At 49.9% G+C, this 23,605-nt stretch overlaps 1 protein-coding gene across 1 annotated transcript in view; it reads left to right on the top strand.

Annotated features, from left to right (window-relative positions):
- LOC137317891 (zinc finger protein 436-like) overlaps nt 1-16,981 on the top strand; it is a 35,721-nt gene extending 18,740 nt beyond the window's left edge. The window contains exons 5-6 of the mRNA XM_067980896.1: nt 10,617-10,666; nt 16,603-16,981. The gene's annotated coding sequence lies outside the window, so the exon portion shown is untranslated. The remainder of the gene's footprint in view (nt 1-10,616; nt 10,667-16,602) is intronic.
- The last annotated feature ends 6,624 nt before the right edge of the window (nt 16,982-23,605 follow it).

The raw sequence follows: 23,605 nt of genomic DNA, 5'->3' as shown, positions 1-23,605 counted from the left end.
AATCTCCTCGCAGCCGTCTCTGTTCCAAGGAGAACAACCCCAGCTTCTCCAGTCTATTCACGGAACTAAAGTCCCTCATCCCTGGAATCATTCTCGTAAATCTCCTCTGCACCCGCTCCAAGGTCTTCACATCTTTCCTAAAGTGTGGTGCCCAGAACTGGACACAATACTCCAGTTGTGGTCGAACCAGTGTTTTATGAAGGTTCATCATGACTTCCTTGCTTTTGTACTCCATGCCTCTATTTATAAAACCCAGGATCCCGTATGCTTTTTTAACCACTTTCTCAACCTGCCCTGCCACCTTCAACGATTTGTGCACATATACCCCCAGATCTCTCTGTTCCTGTACCCCTTTTAGAATTGTACCCTCTAGAGAGAGCAGAGAGATTTCGGGGCCCACGTACAGAAATCACTAAAAAACTAATGGGCAGGTACAGAAAATAATTTCTAAGGCTGATGGAATGTTGGCCTTTATCTGAAGGGGGCTGGAATACAAAGGGAGGAAGTTATGCTCCAGTTATATGAGGCTCTGGTCAGACCCCATCTGGAGAACTGGGTTCAGTTCTGGGCACCGTCCCCTCAAGAAGGATATATTGGCCTTGGAGGGGGTGCAGCCCAGATTCACCAGAATGATACCGGGGCTAAAAGGGTTAAATTACGAGGACATGTTGCAGAGACGAGGCTTGTATTCCCTCGAGTGTCGAAGATTAAGGGGTGATCTAATCGAGGGGTTTAATATGATTAGAGGATTTGATGGGGTGGATGGAGAGAAACTATTTCCTCTGGTGGGGTGGGGGGCGGGGGAGACCAGAACAAGGTGGGGGGAGGGGGAGCAGAACCTTAAAATTGGAGCTCGGCCGTTCAGGGGTGATGTCAGGAAGCATTTCTCCACACAAAGGGGAGTGGGAATCTGGAACTCTCTCCCCCAAAAACCTGTCGAGTCTGGGGGCCAATTGAAAATGTCAAAACGGAGATTGATGGATTTTTGTTGGGTGAGGGGATTAAGGGAAATGGAACCAAGGTGGGGAGATGGAGTTAAGATACAGATCAGACATGATCGAACTGAATGGCAGAGCAGGTTCGAGGGGCTGAATGGCCTCCTCCTGTTAGTATATAAAGTTCCATTACACTCAGCCCATTACCAATTGTGGGAGGGATTTATCCAGCGAATATTCTGTCTCCAGCACTCAATTCCCGATAAAGTTCCAATCAACACACAGCCCATTCCCCAATTCTGACCCATTCCTGATATCGTGTTTCTCAGAGGATGGTCACAGAATGAGAACAATAGACTCTTCATATCAGAGGCACAGATAAGATCTCCCAAAGGCCACAGATACACACTTAGCAACACATGCAAACAAGAGTGAGGAGAGAGAGAGAGAGAGAGAGAGAGAGCTGGGAGAGTGTTTGAGTAACCAGGACACGGGACATTGTGAGGCCCCTGACCAGATGTCAATGTCCCAGACACTGACTGCTGCTCACCCACTAACATTGGGACAGTAAAGGGACTGCGATGGTCCCTGGATTTAAATTTAAAGTCAAGCATCACCGAGGGTGTGTTTATCGAAGGATTAGTGTAATCTGTACACCTGAGGGAGTTACTGATGGACCATTGCCCCAATACCGACATAGAATCATAGAATCTTACAGGGCAGAAGGAGGCCGTTCGGCCCGTCGTGCCTGTGCTGGCTCTTTGAAAGAGCTGTCCAATTTGGTCCCACACCCCAGCTTTTAGCCCATAACGCTACAAATTAGCCCCCTTCAAGTCCATGTCCAATTGCCTTTTGACGGTCCCGATGGAACCTGCTTCCACCCTCCGCTTTCAGGGAGTGCGTTCCAGATCATGACAACTCCCGGTGTGAAAACATTTCTCCTCATTTCCCCTCTCGATCTTTTGCCGATTATTTTCAATCGATGACCTCCGGTTACCGACCCACTTGCCAGAGGAAACGGTTTCTCCCTATTTGCTCTGTCCAAACCCCCTCATGATTTTGAACACCTCGATCAGGTCTCCCCTTAACCTTCTGTGCTCTGAGAACAATCCCAGCGTCTCCCATCTCTCCACATAACTGAAATCCCTCATCGTATTCCTGATGTGGGAGAGATTTATCCTGGGAATATTCTCTCCCTAACACTCAATGCCCATTAATGTCCCTTTCGGGAATGAAACCTGCCGTCCTTACCCTGTCCGGGCCGATATGTGACTCCAATCCCACACCAACATGGCCGCCTCTTAACTGCCCTATGAAGTGGCCACTCAGTTGTCTCAATCCGCCACCAGCTGATCAAGAGGAGGGCCCATCATCACCTTCTCAGGGCAACTAGGGACGGGCAATAAATGGCGGCCTTGCCAGCGACGCCCACATCCCGAGAATGAATAAATATATCCGCTATTCACCTGTAAGGCAATCCTTGGGCTGGACTCCCCGCACTTTCACCCCACTCCTTCAATTTAGAATTATTTCACCCAGAGGGTGGTGGGGGCCTGGAACTCACTGTCTGAGAGGGTGGGAGAGGCAGAAACCCTCAACTCATTTAAAAAGAACCTGGATGTGCACCTGAAGTGTCGTAACCTCCAGGGCTACGGACCAAGTGCTGGAAAGTGGGGTCAGGCTGGGTGGTTTCTCACCTTAAATCTACGCCCTCTGGATCTCAACCATTATTCCACTGGGAACAGTTTCTCTCTATCTATTCTGTCCAGGCCCTTCATGATTTTGAACACCTCGATCAAATCTCCTCGCAACCGTCTCTGTTCCAAGGAGAACAACCCCAGCTTCTCCAGTCTATCCACGGAACTAAAGTCCCTCATCCCTGGAATCATTCTGGTAAATCTCTTCTGCACCCTCACTAAGGACTTCACATCTTTCCTAAAGTGCGGGGCCAAAACTGGACACAATACTCCAGTTGTGGTCGAACCAGTGTTTTATAAAGGTTCATCATGACTTCCGTGCTTTTGTATTCTGTGCCTCTATTTATAGAGCCCAGGATCCCGGATGCTTTTTTAACCACTTTCTCAACCTGCCCTGCCACCTTCAACGATTTGTGCACATATACCCCCAGATCTCTCTGTTCCTCAAACCCTTTTAGAATTGTCTCCTCCAGAGAGAGCAGAGAGATTTAGGGGACCATGTACAGAAATCACTAAAAACGAATGGGCAGGTACAGAAAATAATTTCTAAGGCTGATGGAATGTTGGCCTTTATCTGAAGGGGGCTGGAATACAAAGGGAGGAAGTTATGCTCCAGTTATATGAGGCTCTGGTCAGACCCCATCTGGAGAACTGGGTTCAGTTCTGGGCACCGTCCCCTCAGGAAGGATATTTCGGTCTCGGAGGGGGTGCAGCCCAGATTCACCAGAATGATACCGGGGCTAAAAGGGTTAAATTACGAGGACAGGTTGCAGAGACGAGGCTTGTATTCACTCGAGTATAGAAGATTAAGGGGTGATCTAATCGAGGGGTTTAAGATAATTAAAGGATTTGATGGGGTCGATAGAGAGAAACTATTTCCTCTGGTGGGGGGAGACCAGAACAAGGGGGCAGAACCTTAAAATTGGAGCTCGGCCGTTCAGGGGTGATGTCAGGAAGCATTTCTCCACACAAAGGGGAGTGGGAATCTGGAAATCCCTCCCCCAAAAAGCTGTCGAGTCTGGGGACCAATTGAAAATGTCAAAACTGAGATTGATGGATTTTTGTTGGGTGAGGGGATTAAAGGGAATGGAACCAAGGCGGGTAGATGGAGTTAAGATGCAGATCAGACATGATCTAATTGAATGGCAGAGCAGGTTCGAGGGGCTGAATGGCCTCCTCCTGTTAGTATATAAAGTTCCATTACACTCAGCCCATTACCAATTGTGGGAGGGATTTATCCAGCGAATATTCTGTCTCCAGCACTCAATTCCCGATAAAGTTCCAATCAACGCACAGCCCATTCCCCAATTCTGACCCATTCCTGATATCGTGTTTCTCAGAGGATGGTCACAGAATGAGAACAATAGACTTTTCATATCAGAGGCACAGATAAGATCTCCCAAAGGCCACAGATGCACATTTAACAACACATGCAAACAAGAGTGAGGAGAGAGAGAGATAGAGAGAGCTGGGAGAGTGTTTGTGTAACCAGGACACGGGACATTGTGAGGCCCCTGACCAGATGTCAATGTCCCAGACACTGACTGCTGCTCACCCACTAACATTGGGACAGTAAAGGGACTGCGATGGTCCCTGGATTTAAATTTAAAGTCAAGCATCACCGATGGTGTGTTTATCGAAGGATTAGTGTAATCTGCACACCTGAGGGAGTTACTGATAGACCATTGCCCCAATACTGACAAAGAATCATAGAATCTTACAGGGCCGAAGGAGGCTGTTCGGCCCATCGTGCCTGTGCTGGCTCTTTGAAAGAGCTGTCCAATTTGGTCCCACACCCCAGCTTTTAGCCCATAACGCTACAAATTAGCCCCCTTCAAGTCCATGTCCAATTGCCTTTTGACGGTCCCGATGGAACCTGCTTCCACCCCCCGCTTTCAGGGAGTGCGTTCCAGATCATGACAACTCCCGGTGTGAAAACATTTCTCCTCATTTCCCCTCGAGATCTTTTGCCGATTATTTTCAATCGATGACCTCCGGTTACCGACCCACTTGCCAGAGGAAACGGTTTCTCCCTATTTGCTCTGTCCAAACCCCCTCATGATTTTGAACACCTCGATCAGGTCTCCCCTTAACCTTCTGTGCTCTGAGGAGAACAATCCCAGCGTCTCCCATCTCTCCACATAACTGAAATCCCTCATCGTATTCCTGATGTGGGAGAGATTTATCCTGGGAATATTCTCTCCCTAACACTCAATGCCCATTAATGTCCCTTTCGGGAATGAAACCTGCCGTCCTTACCCGGTCTGGGCCGAGATGTGACTCCAGTCCCACACCAACATGGCCGCCTCTTAACTGCCCTATAAAGTGGCCACTCAGTTGTCTCAATCCGCCACCAGCTGATCAAGAGGAGGGCCCATCATCACCTTCTCAGGGCAACTCGGGACGGGCAATAAATGGCGGCCTTGCCAGCGACGCCCACATCCCGAGAATGAATAAATATATCCGCTATTCACCTGTAAGGCAATCCTTGGGCTGGACTCCCCGCACTTTCACCCCACTCCTTCAAATTAGAATTAATTCACCCAGAGGGTGGTGAGGGTCTGGAACTCACTGCCTGAGAGGGTGGGAGAGGCAGAAACCCTCAACTCATTTAAAAAGTACCTGGATGTGCACCTGAAGTGCCGTAACCTCCAGGGCTACGGACCGAGTGCTGGAAAGTGGGGTCAGGCTGGGTGGTTTCTCACCTTAAATCTACGCCCTCTGGATCTCAACCATTCCTCCAATGGGAACAGTTTCTCTCTATCTACTCTGTCGAGACCCTTCATGATTTTGAACACCTCGATCAAATCTCCTCGCAACCGTCTCTGTTCCAAGGAGAACAACCCCAGCTTCTCCAGTCTATCCACGGAACTAAAGCCCCTCATGCCTTGAATCATTCCAGTAAATCTCTTCTGCACCCTCTCGATACTCGAGGAAATACAAGCCGAGTCCATGCAACCTGTCCTCGTAATTTAACCCTTTTAGCCCTGCCTTCACATCCTTTCTAAAGTGCGGTGCCCAGAACTGGACACAATACTCCAGTTGTGGTCGAACCAGTGTTTTATAAAGGTTCATCATGACTTCCTTGCTTTTGTACTCTGTGCCTCTATTTATAAAGCCCAGGATCCCGTCTGCTTTATTAACCACTTTCTCAACCTGCCCTGCCACCTTCAACGATTTGTGTACATAAACCCCCAGATCTCTCTGTTCCTGTCCCCCTTTTAGAATTGTACCCTCTAGAGAGAGCAGAGAGATTTCGGGGCCCATGTACAGAAATCACTAAAAACTAATGGGCAGGCACAGAAAATAATTTCTAAGACTGATGGAATGTTGGCCTTTATCTGAAGGGGGCTGGAATACAAAGGGAGGAAGTTATGCTCCAGTTATATGAGGCTCTGGTCAGACCCCATCTGGAGAACTGGGTTCAGTTCTGGGCACCGTCCCCTCAGGAAGGATATATTGGCCTCGGAGGGGGTGCAGCCCAGATTCACCAGAATAATACCGGGGCTAAAAGGGTTAAATTACGAGGACAGGTTGCAGAGACGAGGCTTGTATTCCCTCGAGTGTTGAAGATTAAGGGGTGATCTAATCGAGGGGTTTAAGATGATCAACGGATTTGATGGGGTAGATGGAGAGAAACTATTTCCTGTGGTGGGGGGAGACCAGAACAAGGCGGGGGGGGGGGGGGTGGGGGGCAGAACCTTAAAATTGGAGCTCGGCCGTTCAGGGGTGATGTCAGGAAGCATTTCTCCACACAAAGGGGAGTGGGAATCTGGAAATCCCTCCCCCGGAAAAGCTGTCGAGTCTGGGGATCAATTGAAAATGTCAAAACGGAGATTGATGGATTTTCGTTGGGTGAGGGGATTAAGGGAAATGGAACCAAGGTGGGGAGATGGAGTTAAATACAGATCAGACATGATCGAACTGGATGGCAGAGCAGGTTCGAGGGGCTGAATGGCCTCCTCCTGTTCGTATATAAAGTTCCATTACACTCAGCCCATTACCAATTGTGGGAGGGATTTATCCAGCGAATATTCTGCCTCTAGCACTCAATTCCTGATAAACTTCCAATCAACACACAGCCCATTCCCCAATTCTGACCCATTCCTGATATCGTGTTTCTCAGAGGATGGTCACAGAATGAGAACAATAGACTCTTCATATCAGAGGCACAGATAAGATCTCCCAAAGGCCACAGATGCACATTTAACAACACATGCAAACAAGAGTGAGGAGAGAGAGAGATAGAGAGAGAGAGAGAGAGAGCTGGGAGAGTGTTTGAGTAACCAGGACACGGGACATTGTGAGGCCCCTGACCAGATGTCAATGTCCCAGACACTGACTGCTGCTCACCCACTAACATTGGGACAGTAAAGGGACTGCGATGGTCCCTGGATTTAAATTTAAAGTCAAGCATCACCGAGGGTGTGTTTATCGAAGGATTAGTGTAATCTGTACACCTGAGGGAGTTACTGATAGACCATTGCCCCAATACCGACATAGAATCATAGAATCTTACAGGGCAGAAGGAGGCTGTTCAGCCCATCGTGCCTGTGCTGGCACTTTGAAAGAGCTGTCCAATTTGGTCCCACACCCCAGCTTTTACCCCATAACCCTACAAATTAGCCCCCTTCAAGTCCATGTCCAATTGCCTTTTGACGGTCCCGATGGAACCTGCTTCCACCCCCCGCTTTCAGGGAGTGCGTTCCAGATCATGACAACTCCCGGTGTGAAAACATTTCTCCTCATTTCCCCTCTCGATCTTTTGCCGATTATTTTAAATCGATGACCTCTGGTTACCGACCCACTTGCCAGAGGAAACGGTTTCTCCCTATTTGCTCTGTCCAAACCCCCTCATGATTTTGAACACCTCGATCAGGTCTCCCCTTAACCTTCTCTGCTCTGAGGAGAACAATCCCAGCATCTCCCATCTCTCCACATAACTGAAATCCCTCATCGTATTCCTGATATGGGAGAGATGTATCCTGGGAATATTCTCTCCCTAACACTCAATGCCCATTAATGTCCATTTCGGGAATGAAACCTGCCGTCCTTACCCAGTCTGGGCCGAGATGTGACTCCAATCCCACACCAACATGGCCGCCTCTTAACTGCCGTATGAAGTGGCCACTCAGTTGTCTCAATCCGCCACCAGCGGATCAAGAGGAGGGCCCATCATCACCTTCTCAGGGCAACTCGGGACGGGCAATAAATGGCGGCCTTGCTAGCGACGCCCACATCCCGAGAATGAATAAATATATCCGCTATTCACCTGTAAGGCAATCCTTGGGCTGGACTCCCCGCACTTTCACCCCACTCCTTCAATTTAGAATTATTTCAATCCCCAGTGCACTGTCTGACAGGGGATTGTAGGCAGAGAGAAATCCCACCCACATCAGGGAGAAATCCCACCCACATCAGGGAGAAATCCCGCCCACATCAGTGACATCTGGTCAGGGGCCTCACAATGTCCCGTGTCCTGGTTACTCAAACACTCTCCCAGCTCTCTCTCTCTCTCTCTCCCTCTCTCTCCTCACTCTTGTTTGCATGTGTTGCTCAATGTGTATCTGTGCCCTTTGGGAGACCTTATCTGTGCCTCTGATATGAAGAGTCTCTTGTTCTCATTCTGTGACCATCCTCTGAGAAACACAACAAACTCCACTTTTTACAGGCCGACATTGTCCCACCTCCGATGTGCTGAAGAGAACAAAGATGGACGTCCTCCCGTTTGCCTCCCTGGATCATTCTGCCCTTTTCTCTGTCCCAACAATCCCCTCTAGACATCATCCCAATACTGACCCATTACTGATATGGGAGGGATATATCCTGTGAATATTCTCTCTCTAACACTCTGTACCATTAATGCTCCAATATACACAGCCCATTCCCCAATACTGACCCATTACTGATATGGGAGGGATTTATCCTGTGAATATTCTCTCTCTAACACTCTGTACCATTAATGCTCCAATATACACAGCCCATTCCCCAATACTGACCCATCACTGATGTGGGAGGGACTTATCCTGTAAATATTCTCCCTCTAAAACTCAGTGCCCATTAACGCTCCAATATATACAGTCAATTCCCCAATACTGACCCATTACTGACCATAACTTGCTCAGACCCTCCCCCCAGTTCCAATCTCCCTCCACCCTTGATGCTGGGCAGCTGAAGACAAATTATTTTTCAGCCCCAAAGCCCAGCTGGTTACTAAGGGCCCAGGAGAGATATTTACTTGTTTGTTTATCTCAGGCCTTTTCACTGAAAGGCTTTAATTTGCATGGATTCTGCCATATTATTGATCACCATTAATAGATAATGTTTCAGCCAACCAGCACTGGCCTCAGTCACACATGACTCCGATGTGATAGGTGGCAGTGGATGAGCTGTCACTAAGTCTGACACCGTTCACAGCAGGTCGTACCTGAGACTGAGGAGGGTGCAGGTGAACTGAACTCACTCCATCTCACACAGCGACACCTCCTTCGGACACTCTGGTGAGCACTCGGGTATGAATGGACTTTTAGAACATGCTCAGAAGTTTGTGAGTTACTCAGTATGGAGTCAGGGGTGAGCAGCTTGTCCTGTCCCAATACAGGGCTCAGTAATGACCTGTGTGTGAATATCAGAAGGGGGTCTATGAAGGGAGACTAGAGAGGGACCTGGAGGAGAGAGACGGCAGGTCAGGACCACATGTGGTTTAATCACTGGGGGTTTGGAGATTGAAGAGAGAAACAGGGAAAGATTGGAGTCAAGGAATTGGTGTTTATTGAGGACATGGAAGGAGGTCGAGCTCACCTCTGTGTGGAGGGTCCGAGTGAGGGAGAGAGGGAGATCTCACCTCTGTCTGTAGGGTCCCAGTGAGGGAGAGAGGTAGATCTCACCTCTGTCTGTAGGGTCCCAGTGGGGGAGAGAGGTAGATCTCACCTCTGTCTGTAGGGTCCCAGTGAGGGAGAGAGGTAGATCTCACCTCTGTGTGTCGTGTCCCAGTGAGGGAGAGAGGTAGATCTCACCTCTGTGTGTACCGTCCCAGTGAGGGAGAGAGGTAGATCTCACCTCTGTCTGTAGGGTCCCAGTGAGGGAGAGAGGTAGATCTCACCTCTGTCTGTAGGGTCCCAGTGAGGGAGAGAAGCCGATCTCACCTCTGTCTGTAGAGTCCCAGTGAGGGAGAGAGGTAGATCTCACCTCTGTGTGTAGGGTCCCAGTGAGGGAGAGAGGCCGATCTCACCTCTGTGTGTAGGGTCCCAGTGAGGGAGAGAGGCCGATCTCACCTCTGTGTGTCGTGTCCCAGTGAGGGACAGGTAGATCTCACCTCTGTCTGTAGGGTCCCAGTGGGGGAGAGAGGTAGATCTCACCTCTGTGTGTAGGGTCCCAGTGAGGGAGAGAGGTAGATCTCACCTCTGTCTGCAGGGTCCCAGTGAGGGAGAGAGGTAGATCTCACCTCTGTCTGTAGGGTCCCAGTGAGGGAGAGAGGTAGATCTCACCTCTGTCTGTCGGGTCCCAGTGAGGGACAGGTAGATCTCACCTCTGTCTGTTGGGTCCCAGTGAGGGAGAGAGGTAGATCTCACCTCTGTCTGTAGGGTCCCAGTGAGGGAGAGAGGTAGATCTCACCTCTGTCTGTAGGGTCCCAGTGAGGGAGAGAGGTAGATCTCACCTCTGTCTGTCGGGTCCCAGTGAGGGACAGGTAGATCTCACCTCTGTCTGTTGGGTCCCAGTGAGGGAGAGAGGTAGATCTCACCTCTGTGTGTACCGTCCCAGTGAGGGAGAGAGGTAGATCTCACCTCTGTCTGTAGGGTCCCAGTGAGGGAGAGAGGTAGATCTCACCTCTGTCTGTAGGGTCCCAGTGAGGGAGAGAGGCCGATCTCACCCACTATAGATAGATATACCGACTGATTCCCAGTCCCACTCCCTATTTAAAGTTCCCTCTGATCCCCTATCCCTTTAACGCTCTCCAATACTAATTCCATGTTTTTCTTTCCAGAATATCAGCCAGTGAGATGAGGACTCTGTTGCTGATTCTGGTTTACCTGAGTGAGTAATTTTCATTGTAGACAAAGTTCACTCTTTGCACAACAAGAACAAGTTGTGTTTATTTAAACTCCTCACGTTGAAAAACTTCTCAAGGTGCTTCACAGAGATCGGATCAAAGAAATGGATGACATAAGAACATAAGAAATAGGAGCAGGAGTCGGCCAATCGGCCCTTCGAGCCTGCTCCACCATTCAATAAGATCATGGCTGATCTGATCCTAACCTCAAATCTAAATTCATGTCCAATTTCCTGCCCGCTCCCCGTAACCCTTAATTCCCTTTACTTCTAGGAAACTGTCTATTTCTGTTTTAAATTTATCTGATGATGTAGCTTCCACAGCTTCCTGGGGCAGCAAATTCCACAGACCCACCACCCTCTGAGTGAAGAAGTTTCCCCTCATCTCAGTTTTGAAGGAGCAGCCCCTTATTCTCAGATTATGCCCCCTAGTTCTAGTTTCACCCATCCTTGGGAACATCCTTACCGCATCCATCTGATCAAGCCCCTTCACAATCTTATATGTTTCAATAAGATCGCCTCTCATTCTTCTGAACTCCAATGAGTAGAGTCCCAATCTACGCAACCTCTCCTCATATGTCCACCCCCTCATCCCCGGGATTAGCCGAGTGAACCTTCTTTGTACTGCCTCGAGAGCAAGTACGTCTTTTCTTAAGTATGGAGACCAAAACTGTATGCAGTATTCCAGGTGCAGTCTCACCAATACCTTATATAACTGCAGCAATACCTCCCTGTTTTTATATTCTATCCCCCTAGCGATAAATGCCAACATTCCGTTGGCCTTCTTGATCACTTGCTGCACCTGCATACTAACTTTTTGATTTTCTTGCACTAGGACCCCCAGATCCCTTTGTACTGCAGTACTTTCCAGTCTCTTGCCATCAAGAAAATAACTTGCTCTCTGATTTTTCCTGCCAAAGTGCATCACCTCACATTTTCCAATATTGTATTTCATCTGCCAAATCTCTGCCCACTCACCCAGCCTGTCTATATCCCCCTGCAGGTTTTTTATGTCCTCCTCACTCTCTACTTTCCCTCCCATCTTTGTATCATCTGCAAACTTCGATATGTTGCACTCGGTCCCCTCCTCCAAATCGTTAATATGGATCGTAAAGAGTTGGGGACCCAGCACCGACCCCTGCGGAACACCACTGGCTACTGGTTGCCAGTCCGAGAATGAACCATTTATCCCAACTCTCTGCTTCCTGTTAGATAACCAATCCTCCACCCATGCCAGAATATTACCCCCAATCCAGTGATTCTTTATCTTGAGCAATAATCTTTTATGTGGCACCTTGTCAAATGCCTTCTGGAAGTCTAAATACACTACGTCCACTGGTTCCCCTTTATCCACCCTGTACATTATGTCCTCAAAGAACTCAAGCAAATTTATCAGACCTGACTTCCCCTTCGTAAAGCCATGCTGACTTTGTTCTATTAAATTATGTTTGTCCATATGTTCTGCTACTGTCGCCTTAATAATAGACTCCAAAATTTTACCCACCACAGATGTTAAGCTAACTGGTCTATAATTTCCAGCCTTCTGTCGACTACCCTTTTTAAATAAGAGTGTTACATTAGCAGTTTTCCAATCTGCCGGGACCTTTGCCGAGTCCAGAGAATTTTGGAAAATTATTACCAAAGCATCCACAATCCCCACTGCCACTTCCCTCAAGACCCTAGGATGTAACCCATCAGGTCCAGGGGATTTATCTGCCTTGAGTCTCATTAATTTACTAAGTACCAATTCATTGGTGATTTTAATCGTATTTAGCTCCTCCCCCCCAGAGCCCCCTGTTTGTCCAGTGTTGGGATATTCTTAGTGTCCTCTACCGTAAAGACTGAAACAAAATATTTGTTCAGCATTTTTGCTATCTCCATGTTTCCCACCATTAATTTCCCGGTCTCATCCTCTAAAGGACCTTCGTTTGTCTGAGCCACCCTTTTTCTTTTTATATAACGATAGAAACTCTTGCTATCTGTTTTTATATTTTTTGCTAATTTATTTTCATAATCTATCTTCCCTTTCTTAATCAATCCTTTAGTTACTTTTTGCTGTCTTTTGAAGACTTCCCAATCTTCTATCCTCTAAGTTTGGCTACCATATATGTCCTTGTTTTTAGTCGGATACTATCCTTAATTTCTTTACTTAGCCACGGATGGCTGTCATTTCTTTTACACCCTTTTTTCCTCAGTGGAATATATTTGTTTTGAAAGTTGTAAAATAACTCCTTAAATGAACACCACTGCTCATGTACCGTCTTACCCCTTAATCTATTTTCCCAGTCCACTTTAATCAATTCCGCCCTCATACCATCATAGTCTCCTTTATTCAAGCTCAAGTGCGCTTGTTTGAGAACCAACCTTCTCACCCTCTAATTGGATATGGAATGTAACCATGTTATGGTCACTCATTCCAAGGGGATCCTTAACTGGGACATTATTAATTAATCCTGGCTCATTACACAGGACCAGGTCTAAGGTTGCTTGCCCCCTTGTAGGATCAGTTACATACTGCTCAAGAAATCCATCCCCAATACACTCAATAAACTCTTCCCCAAGGCTGCCCTGCCCAATTTGATTTGTCCAGTTAATATGATAGTTAAAATCCCCCATAATTATCGCTGTTCCCTTATTACATGCCCCGACTATTTCCTGATTAATACTTCTTCCAGCAGAGTTGCAACTATTAGGAGGCCGATATACTGCGCCCACTAGTGTTTTTTTCCCCTTATTATTCCTTATCTCGACCCAAACTGTTTCATTATCCTGATCCTTTGTCCCAATATCATTTCTCTGTATTACAGTGATTCCTTCCTTTATTAACATAGCCACCCCACCTCCCCTTCCTTCCTGCCTGTCCTTCCTGATTGTTAAATACCCTGGCATATTTAATTCCCAGTCGTTGTCACCCTTTAGCCATGTTTCTGTAATAGCCACAAGATCACACCCATACGTAGTTATTTGTGCCGTTAACTACTCCATTTTGTGACGAATGCTACGTGCATTCAGATAAAGAACTTTCAAATATGTTTTGTGACACTTAGTTCCTGCTTTTTCTTTCTTGTCCCGATGTTTGTCCCGGATCTCCTTCATCTCCTCTGCGTACTTGCTGACGGTGACGTGACAGAGAAGGAGATGTTTGGAGGGGTGACCAAAAGTTTGGTCCAAGAGTGTGTTTTAAGGAGGGTTTGAAAGGAGGAGAGGGAGGTGGAGAGGAGGAGAGTTTAGGGAAGGAGTTCCAGAACTTGAGGTCTTGGTGGTTAAAGGCACGGCCGCCAATGGTGGGGCGAAGGGAGTCGGGGGGAGATGTACAAGAGGCTGGAGTCAGAGGAACAGAGAGAGTTGGATTGTCCTGCTGGAGGAGGTTTAAAGATAGGGAGGGGCGAGGACATGAAAGGATTTAAACAGCAGGATGAAAATTGTACATCAGAGGCGTTTGCGGACTGGGAACCAGTGTCGGTCAGCGAGCACAGGGGGTGATGGGTGAACGGGACTTGGTGCGAGTTAGGATACGGGCAGCAGAGTTTTGGATGAGCTCAAGTTTATGGAGGGTGGAAGACGGGAGGCCGGCCAGGAGAGCGTTGGAATAGTCGAGTCTGGACTGAGGGTCGGTGTGGTCAACCGTGTGAAAGGCTGCAGACAGGTGGAGAAGGAGGAGGAGGGAGAGTTCACCACGGTCACAGTCACACAGGATATTAGTTGGGACTTTGATTGGGGCCGTTTCAGGGTTGTGTCAGGGGCGGAAACCTGATTGGAGAGGTTCAAACATGGAGTTTATATTTAAATTCCTCAATTTCTATTCTTTATACTTTTAATGACGAGTTTGATTTAAAATTTGTGCCTTTGTAATCGGTATTAAATATTTACATTATTGATTTCTATGATTTATTCTCCTCCTTCTTGGACTCTGGATTTCACCTGAAGAGAATTGAGAAAGTTTTCTATCTTCAAGATGTCCTGAAATCCTTGTACTTTATTTACACAAATAGACTGATACCGTAAATATTATAGTTATATTTACACATTGCTCTCCAATATTTAGCTCAATGTATTTGGTTTTAAATTTAATTCCTATCTTTATATATCGGTGTGTTTAAATTATCGTTTCCATTTATATCTTTGTTTCAATTTCCCATCGTCATTTATTGGTTATTTTTACATTCAGATCTTATATTTCTCTTTATTTATATTTGATATCAAAATACTCAGTATTTATAGAGTATATTTATCACAGGATTTAGAGAAATATTATTAAAATACTATTTATATGCAGCCTCCAATTTATTTATAGATTCAGTGTTGATATATTCAATATTAGACTGGGCTTGATGGCCGGCGCGGACACGATGGGCCGAAGGGCCTCTATCCGTGCTGTATAACTCTATGACTCTATGACTCTAAAATACTATTTATATTCAGCCTCCAATTTATTTACAGATTCAGTGTTGATATAGTGAATATTCAAAGGAAATTATATAATGTTATATTTTTATCAATGAAGAACAGACAACAGAAAGTTATTCCTAATCTAATTTCACCCGGGGACTGAGATACCCCATGATATCTCTCACTGATCATCGAGTGTCCCTCACCATCTACACTCAGTGTTCACCTGGGGACTGAGATACCCCATGATATCTCTCACAAATCATCGAGTGTCCCTCACCATCTACACTCAGTGTTCACCTGGGGACTGAGATACCCCATGATATCTCTCACTGACCATCGAGTGTCTCTCACCATCTACACTCAGTGTTCACCCGGGGACTGAGATGCCCCATGATATCTCTCACTGATCATCGAGTGTCCCTCACCATCTACACTCAGTGTTCACCTGGGGACTGAGATACCCCATGATATCTCTCACAAATCATCGAGTGTCCCTCACCATCTACACTCAGTGTTCACCCGGGGACTGAGATACCCCATGATATCTCTCACTGACCATCGAGTGTCTCTCACCATCTACACTCAGTGTTCACCCGGGGACTGAGATACCCCATGATATCTCTCACTGACCATCGAGTGTCTCTCACCATCGACACTCAGTGTTCACCCGGGGACTGAGATGCCCCATGATATCTCTCACTGATCATCGAGTGTCTCTCACCATCAACACTCAGTGTTCACCTGGGGTCTGAGATACCCCATGATATCTCTCACTGACCATCGAGTGTCTCTCACCATCTACACTCAGTGTTCACCTGGGGTCTGAGATACCCCATGATATCTCTCACTGACCATCGAGTGTCTCTCACCATCTACACTCAGTGTTCACCTGGGGACTGAGATACCCCATGATATCTCTCACTGACCATCGAGTGTCTCTCACCATCTACACTCAGTGTTCACCTGGGGACTGAGATACCCCATGATATCTCTCACTGACCATCGAGTGTCTCTCACCATCTACACTCAGTGTTCACCTGGGGACTGAGATACCCCATGATATCTCTCACTGACCATCGAGTGTCCCTCACCATCTACACTCAGTGCTCACCTGGGGACTGAGATACCCCATGATATCTCTCACTGACCATCGAGTGTCCCTCACCATCTACACTCAGTGTTCACCTGGGGACTGAGATACCCCATGATATCTCTCACTGACACTGACTGTCCCTCACCATCTTAGAGAAGGAGACCAAACCTGTACACTGTACTCCAGGTGAGGTCTCACCGTGAGAATCCCTACGTGGTCAGTTTTCAGTAAAATATTAAAATGTCTACGTGGCAAAGAAGCAGAATGCAAAATGGTTAGAAAGGGTTAATTAGTTAGTAACTGAGATTGATACAAGTGGCCTGGCCCTCCTGCTGGGCCATATGTTTGCTTAGTCAGCAGGCCTGCATTGTCTTATCAATGATAGGTCTTTGATGTGAGTCAAGGACTGGTCTGAATGTCTCCATGTTTATGGCAGATCAATATAGGGAACGAGCTTAGCCAAAGTTGGAAGACATTCCAGGTTGGGAGATAAGGAACAGAAGGAACAGGGAAGAACATTCCAAGTTGGAAAGTGAGGAAGTTATCCCCTTTGATGTCTAACAGCAGCATGATCAGCACATGGACGATTTATGATTGGCCGGAAATAATGTAACCTCGCATGGCAACCTATGCCCGGCTTATGATTGGTGTTGACCCTCGTTAAGTATGTTCCAACCCTATTCATCTGTATAAAAACGTGTGGATTTCTGTATGTTTTTGTTCTTGCTCTGCCAGCATAGAGGGACTCGATCAGGAGTCCAAATCAATGCTGCAGACTAAGAACCCTGCTATTAAAGATGTGTTGGACTTTAAAATGTATTCGACTTCAGTTATTACTGAACCAGACTGAGGGGAAAGAATCCGGATCGTCAACCGAAGACCTGTACAATTGTAGTAAGACTTCCTTACTCTTGTGCTCCATCCCCCTTGCAATAAAGGCCAACATACCATTTGCCTTCCTAATTGCTTCCTTTACCTGCATGTTAACTTTCTGAGTTTCTTGTATCAGGACACCCAAGTCTCTCTGAACACCAACATTTAATAGTTTCTCACCAATTAAAAAGTATTCTGTTTTTCTATTCTTCCGACCAAAGTGAATAACCTCACATTTCCCCACATTATACTCCATCTGCCACCTTCTTGCCCACCCTTTGCAGACTCTTTGTGTCCTCCTCACAGATTAGTTACCCGGTCACAGGGCATTCTGCAGCTGGGAGGTAACAGTTAATGTAGAACAGAGAGATCTGTCTGTGAGGAGAGAGCGTGAGGGTGCGGGTGAGGGAGAGGGTGAGGGAGAGGGAGTGAGGGAGAGGGTGAGGGTGAGAGTGAGCCTGACATCCCGAGTCTCTGTGTTACTAAAAGTAAAACAGAGCCCAACTTTGAGGGAGACGGAACGAAACCTGGTTTACAGAATCGCTGGATTCCAGCTTTAAATTTGCAGCTTTTCTATTGGGAGGAAGTGAAGATGAGGTTATTGGTGCTTTCTGGTACCTGAGAGCTGCTGGTTAATCAGGAGAAGGGAGGACTGTCTGTGAGCAGAGAGTTAGAGGGGGAGGCTGAGCTGGGAGAGAGATGGAAACCTGGGTTAGAGAAGGAGGAAAGTTTCCAGCTTTCATTTGGGGGATTTTCACCCCGGGCGGAGAGTGAATCTGAGGTTATTGGTGTTTCGGGGGGTACAAGTCGCTCTGTAACATTAACTGTACTTAATATTAACATTAAACATCTTTCTGTCACTCAGCCGCAGACTCCGCACTCACTGACCCGTGTGAAGATCACACAGTCCTGGACCAGTCCTGGAGGAGCTCGGATTGCGATTGGACTCAATGCACCGGTCAGCTGAAGAGTGATGATAAACTTGTCCAAGGATGGTACAGATTTAATAGGTAACGTGAAGGGGAAATTTCAGGTAAACCAGTCGATAGGGGAGGAGTCAATGCACAAAAGAGAACAGAGTGTGAGTGCAGGACTGAGAACGACAGGGAGAGCGGGATCATCAGTCAGAGCAATGGGGCAGGGAGTGGATACAGGGAAAGGGGAACAAACAGACTCTACAGAAAGAAACAGGGGGAATAAAGAGAGACAGACAGGGTGGAGGGAATATAGAATAGGGATAGAGAGTAAAGGGAGATACCCGGGGTAGAGGGGAATATAGAACGGGGATAGAGAGTAAAGGGGGATACCCGGGGTAGAGGGAATATAGAACATGGATAGAGAGTAAAGGGGGATACCTGGTGTAGAGGGAATATAGAACAGGGATAGAGAGTAAAGGGAGATACCCGGGGTAGAGGGAATATAGAACAGGGACAGAGAGTAAAGGGGGATACCTGGTGTAGAGGGAATATAGAACAGGGATAGAGAGTAAAGGGAGATACCCGGGGTAGAGGCAAAATAGAACAGGGACAGAGAGTAAAGGGGGATACCTGGGGGAGAGGGAAAATAGAACGGGGACAGAGAGTAAAGGGAGATACCCGGGGTAGAGGGAAAATAGAACAGGGACAGAGAGTGAAGGGGGATACCTGGGGGAGAGGGAAAATAGAACGGGGACAGAGAGGAAAGGGAGATACCCGGGGTAGAGGGAAAATAGAACAGGGACAGAGAGTGAAGGGGGATACCTGGGGGAGAGGGAAAATAGAACGGGGACAGAGAGTAAAGGATGGGCCACAGTTTCCGGTACTTTTTCCCGGTTCCAGTCTCTCCATTTATCAGTTCCATCAGTTCAGGGTCTGACTCTGTGATTGTTTTTTCAGTTCTGGTGGATGGAAGATTCCGGAGACTGCTGTCCCATTCCGTCACTGCTCCACACAGGGCCCAGGCTGGTTAAAGGGTAATTTCAGACTCTCTAATCTCAGATTTACACTCACTGTCCAGCACTGTTCAGATCGCTCACATTCATCAATATTTACAAACCTCATTTCAGGTTCTCATCCCACCGTGGGACAGGGAGAAGTAACGAGGACAGTTTGTTTTACCTGGGATGGAAAAAACTGCAGGTGGACCCGGGAGATAAAAATTAAAAACTGCACCAGTTACTTCGTTTATGAGTTGGGACCGACAGGCGGACACTCTGCTTATTGTACAGGTAGATTGCTGTTTATAAATGTCCCAGGAGGGTGACTCTGGGAAGCCCCCGTGTCATCAACATAACAAATCAAAGTTACTCGAGAGCCTCCTTTTTGTCCGGGAAACATTGAATAAAGGAACTGAAACACAAAGTGAACTTTTCACCAACACTGAAGGACACGGAATCACAGGCTGCTGTCCGTCTCCATCGGAACTCTGCTCACTGCAGGGCCCACGGGTCGCGATAGGACCCGAGTGTATCACTGGACACCCCACACTCCCTCTCCAGGGCCCACGGGTCACGATAGGCCCCGAGTGTATCACTGGACACCCCACACTCCCTCTCCAGGGCCCACGGGTCACGATAGGCCCCGAGTGTATCACTGGACACCCCACACTCCCTCTCCAGGGCCCACGGGTCACGATAGGCCCCGAGTGTATCACTGGACACCCCACACTCCCTCTCCAGGGCCCACGGGTCACGATAGGCCCCGAGTGTATCACTGGACACCCCACACTCCCTCTCCCGGGCCCACGGGTCACGATAGGCCCCGAGTGTATCACTGGACTCCCCACACTCCCTCTCCAGGGCCCACGGGTCACGATAGGCCCCGAGTGTATCACTGGACACCCCACACTCCCTCTCCAGGGCCCACGGGTCACGATAGGCCCCGAGTGTATCACTGGACACCCCACACTCCCTCTCCCGGGCCCACGGGTCACGATAGGCCCCGAGTGTATCACTGGACACCCCACACTCCCTCTCCAGGGCCCACGGGTCACGATAGGCCCCGAGTGTATCACTGGACACCCCACACTCCCTCTCCAGGGCCCACGGGTCACGATAGGCCCCGAGTGTATCACTGGACTCCCCACACTCCCTCTCCAGGGCCCACGGGTCACGATAGGCCCCGAGTGTATCACTGGACACCCCACACACCCTCTCCAGGGCCCACGGGTCACGATAGGCCCCGAGTGTATCACTGGACACCCCACACACCCTCTGCAGGGCCCACGGGTCACGATAGGCCCCGAGTGTATCACTGGACACCCCACACTCCCTCTCCAGGGCCCACGGGTCTCGATAGGCCCCGAGTGTATCACTGGACACCCCACACACCCTCTCCAGGGCCCACGGGTCACGATCATCCCCGAGTGTATCATTGGACACCCCACACTCCGTCTCCAGGGCCCAAGCGTCACGATAGGCCCCGAATGTATCACTGGACACCCCACACTCCCTCTCCAGGGCCCAAGGGTCACGATAGGCCCCGAGTGTATCACTGGACACCCCACACTCTCTCTCCAGGGCCCATGGGTCATGATAGGCCACCAAAGTATCACTGGACACCCCACACTCCCTCTCCAGGGCCCAAGGGTCACGATAGGCCCCGAGTGTATCACTGGACACCCCACACTCCCTCTCCAGGGCCCACGGGTCACGATAGGCCCCGAATGTATCACTGGACTCCCCACACTCCCTCTCCAGGGCACACGGGTCATGATAGGCCTCGAGTGTATCACTGGACACCCCACACTCCCTCTCCAGGGCCCACGGGTCACGATAGGCCCCGAATGTATCACTGTACTCCCCACACTCCCTCTCCAGGGCCCACGGGTCGCGATAGGCCCCGAGTGTATCACTGGACACCCCACACTCCCTCTCCAGGGCCCTCGGGTCGCGATAGGCCCTGAGTGTATCACTGGACACCCCACACTCAGTTTCCAGGGCCCACAGGTCGCGATAGGCCCCGAGTGTATCACTGGACACCCCACACTCCCTCTCCAGGGCCTGCAGGTCACGATAGGGCCCGAGTGTATCACTGGACACCCCACACTCCCTCTCCAGGGCACACGGGTCACGATAGGCCCCGAGTGCGTCACTGGACACCCCACACTCCCTCTCCAGGGCACACGGGTCACTATAGGCCCCGAATGCATCACTGGACACCCCACACTCCCTCTCCAGGGCCCATGGGTCACGATAGGCCCCGAGTGTATCACTGGACACCCCACACTCCCTCTCCAGGGCCCACGGGTCACGATCGTCCCCGAGTGTATCACTGGACACCCCACACAACTGCTCCAGGGTCCACGGTCGTGATAGGCCCCGAGTGTATAACTGGACTCCCCACACTCCCTCTCCAGGGCACACGGGTCACGATAGGCCCCGAATGAGTCACTGGACACCCCACACGCCCTCTCCAGGGCACACGGGTCACGATAGGCCCCGAATGTATCACTGGACACCCACACTCACTCTCCAGGGCCCACGGGTCACGATAGGCCCCGAGTGTATCACTGGACACCCCACACTCCCTCTCCAGGGCCCACAGGTCGTGATAGGCCCCGAGTGTATCACTGGACACCCCACACTCCCTCTCCAGGGCCCACAGGTCGCGATAGGCCCCGAGTGTATCACTGGACACCCCACACTCCCTCTCCAGGGCCCACGGGTCACGATAGGCCCCGAGTGTATCACTGGACACCCCACACTCCCTCTCCAGGGCCTACAGGTCACGATAGGCCCCGAATGTATCACTGGACACCCCACACTCCCTCTCCAGGGCCCACGGGTCACGATAGGCCCCGAATGCATCACTGGACACACCACACTCACTCACCAGGCCCCATGGGTCACGATAGGCCCCGAGTGTATCACTGGACACCCCACACTCCCTCTCCAGGGCCCTCGGGTCACGATCGTCCCCGAGTGTATCACTGGACACCCCACCCTCCGTCTCCAGGGCCCACGGGTCACGATAGGCCCCGAATGCATCACTGGACACACCACACTCACTCACCAGGCCCCATGGGTCACGATAGGCCCGGAGTGCATCACTGGACACCCCACACTCCCTCTCCCGGGCACATGGGTCACGACACGCCCCGAGTGTGTCACTGGACTCCCCACACTCCCTCTCCAGGGCACACGGGTCACGATAGGCCCCGAGTGTATCACTGGACACCCCACACTCCCTGTCCATGGCCCAAGGGTCACGATAGGCCCGGAGTGCATCACTGGACACCCCACACTCCCTCTCCAGGGCCCACGGGTCACGATAGGCCCCGAATGTATCACTGGACACCCCACACTCCCTCTCCAGGGCCCAAGGGTCACGATAGGCCCTGAGTGCATCACTGGACACCCCACACTCCCTCTCCAGGGCCCACGGGTCATGATAGGCCGCGAGTGCATCACTGGACACCCCACACTCCCTCTCCAGGGCCCACGGGTCATGATAGGCCCCGAGTGTATCACTGGACACCCCACACAACTGCTCCAGGGCCCACGGTCGTGACAGGCCCCGAGTGTATCACTGGACACCCCACACTCCCTCTCCGGGGCCCACGGGTCACGATAGGCCCGGAGTGCATCACTGGACATCCCACACTCCCTCTCCAGGGCACACGGGTCACGATAGGCCCCGAATGCATCACTGGACACCCAACACACCCTCTCCAGGGCCTGCAGGTCACGATAGGCCCCGAATGCATCAGTGGACACCCAACACTCCCTCTCCAGGGCCCACGGGTCACGATCGTCCCCGAGTGTATCACTGGACACCCCACACTCCCTCTCCAGGGCCTGCAGGTCACGATAGGCCCCGAATGCATCAGTGGACACCCAACACTCCCTCTCCAGGGCCCACGGGTTACGATAGGCCCCGAGTGTATCACTGGACACCCCACACACCCTCTCCAGGGTCCACGGTCGTGATAGGCCCCGAGTGTATCACTGGACACCCCACACTCTCTCTCCAGGGCCCACGGGTCACGATCGGCCCCGAGTGTATCACTGGACACCCCACACTCCCTCTCCAGGGCCCACGGGTCACGATAGGCCCCGAGTGTATCACTGGACACCTCACACTCCCTCTCCAGGGCCCACGGGTCACGATAGGCCCCGAGTGTATCACTGGACACCCCACACTCCCTCTCCAGGGCCCACGGGTCACGATAGGCCCCGAGTGTATCACTGGACACCCCACACTCCCTCTCCAGGGCCCACGGGTCGCGATAGGCTGCATGCCGCTGTGCAACATTAACTGTGCTTAATATTAACATTAAACATCTTTCTGTCACTCAGCCGCAGACTCCGCACTCACTGACCCGTGTGAAGATCACACAGTCCTGGACCAGTCCTGGAGGAGCACGGATTGTGTTGAGACTCAATGCACCGGTCAGCTGAAGAGTGATGATAAACTTGTCCAAGGATGGTACAGATTTCAAAGGGGAAATTTCAGGTAAACCAGTTGATACGGGAGGAGTAAATGTACAAAAGAGAACAGAGTGTGAGTGTAGGACTGAGAACTACAGGGAGAGCGGGATCATCAGTCAGAGCAATGGGGCAGGCAGTGGATACAGGGAAAGGGAAC

The sequence above is a fragment of the Heptranchias perlo genome, unplaced genomic scaffold, assembly GCF_035084215.1.
Source record: "Heptranchias perlo isolate sHepPer1 unplaced genomic scaffold, sHepPer1.hap1 HAP1_SCAFFOLD_637, whole genome shotgun sequence".
In the NCBI taxonomy this organism is placed as follows: Eukaryota; Metazoa; Chordata; class Chondrichthyes; order Hexanchiformes; family Hexanchidae; genus Heptranchias; species Heptranchias perlo.
This window is presented reverse-complemented; position numbering and strand designations above follow the sequence as displayed.